We start from the raw sequence: 2081 nt of genomic DNA on the forward strand, positions 1-2081 counted from the left end.
AGAAAACATAAATGGATTAGCCCACCAGAACTGGCTACAGTGTCACAGAGGTCTAAAGGTAGACAAAATAGCTTCCGTAACACAAGTAATCAGCTGGGCCTCCATGTTCCCTGATATCTATATAGCATGCGGATGCTTCAATGCCCAATTCCATACCAAAGCACTCCCCAAGATTTCTGTGAACTTGAGGGTGTATGCAGCCCTGGGAGGAAAGGAGGCAGGGCTGCTTGCATTATCAGAATCAACTCCGTCTCTTGGTTTCGGGGTCATTTTAAGGTCTGATGTGCTTTCTGTCCTGTCAGCCTCTTCCTTGATTACATACACAAACACAAGCATGTGTAAACTGTATGTTTATTGTTTGCAAACTGAAGCTTTGTGACCCACTAGTGGCAATTAAATTCATTTAATGGGTCAAGGTGAACATTTTCCAAAATTAGGTAAAGAATGAAATGGGACGATATGGGATAGGATGGAATGGGATGGAATGGAAGAGAAAGGAAGAGAAGAAAGAGCAGAGAAGATGAAGAGTAGCTTTTGTTTTTGTTATGTATACATGGGCATGAGAGTGAGGAGGCCCAACGTAAAAAGTAAAGTTTGAAAGCCTCTGGGTAACTGGTCTATCTCTCTCCCTTTGTCCTGCCCAGCATCTCCCAGGACAAATCCCAGCGTGTTCATTTCTCACACTGAGCGGTGTATCCATTGTGATGATTAATTTTATATGTCAGACTGGCTGGGCTATGGTCCTCAGATATTTGGCCAAACATTATTTGGGTTGTTTCTGTGAAGGTGTGTTTTTGGATACATTTAACATTTAAATAGTGGATTTTGAGTAAAGCAAATTACCCTCCGTAATGTAGATGGGCTTCTTTCAATCAGACAGGTGCTTAATAGAACCAAGACTGCCTGCCCCGAAGAAAGAAGGAATTCTGGCAGCAGACACCTTTGGATTTGAACTGCAGCTCTTCCCTGAGTCACTAAATCCCTAGCCTGCCAGCCCACTCCCATCATATTTTGGACTTACCACGCCTCTGCAATTGTGTGAGCCAATTCCTTAAAATAAATCCATCTATAGATAGAGATGTAGAGGATAGAGATATAGAGATACACACACACACACACACACACACACACACACACACACCCTGCTGGGTTTGTTTCTCAAGAGAACCCTGACTAATGCCTCCTTCTATTTGATTGTTCAGACTAGTTCTCATCTCATCGACCTAACAGTCTTACCTTTTCTCGTATAGGACCCATCCAAACAGTTTGAAAACTCTGCTGCCAGTTACGGTTTGGAATGGAGAGAGGAAGGTCATTTCATGAGGGATGAGGCTCGTATCAGATGATGTGTTTGGCTGTAGTATTTCAACAGGCTTAAGTCATTTGATTTCCATAACTGGAAGACCAAACGTACCGTAATCTTTTCAGCCTCGATTTATCCCTGAAACTTCTGTCATCCTTGTTCCTTCTGGCAGCTTCTACTTCAGGCTGGCAGCGAGATGGTTGCAAAAGTCCCAGGCCTCATACCCATGTACAAGCGTAACCGAGGAAAAGAGAGGCTTGCTCCCAGAAGCAGCAACAGGAAGGAAAAGCTGTAGCAACCATCTCTTCCTGTTTCATTGGTCCCAATTCAGAAACAAGCCCAGCCCTGAGCCAGTCTTTGGCAAGGGAACCCTTAGACAAGGCCGGTTCCCTCGTGCCGCAGGTTGGGGTCAACTTCTCCTGAGGCTCATGAGTTTTGTAGGGGAATTAAATGGGTTCAATGTGACTTGTGGTTTTCAGTCAATGGTTTGTTTTGAAAATTTTAAAACCTACAGAAAAGCTCAGAAATACAACAGGGAACATCCATGTACCCATCAGCTAGAGTCAGCTAGCGTACTGTCTGTACACATTTCTTGACTGTTTGAGCGCAAATTGTGGATGTCTTTTAGACTTCTCCCCCTGAATATTTCAGCACCTGTCCCTTAACAAGGATATCTTCTCATCAGAGTTGTAAAAATGTCTTCATTATGTTCTTTACAGATTTTTAGTTTGGGGACCCAGATCCAGTCAAGAGTCACATGAATCACTAGCCTTCTCCA

The sequence above is a fragment of the Ursus arctos genome, unplaced genomic scaffold (genome assembly GCF_023065955.2).
Source record: "Ursus arctos isolate Adak ecotype North America unplaced genomic scaffold, UrsArc2.0 scaffold_10, whole genome shotgun sequence".
Taxonomy (NCBI): Eukaryota; Metazoa; Chordata; class Mammalia; order Carnivora; family Ursidae; genus Ursus; species Ursus arctos.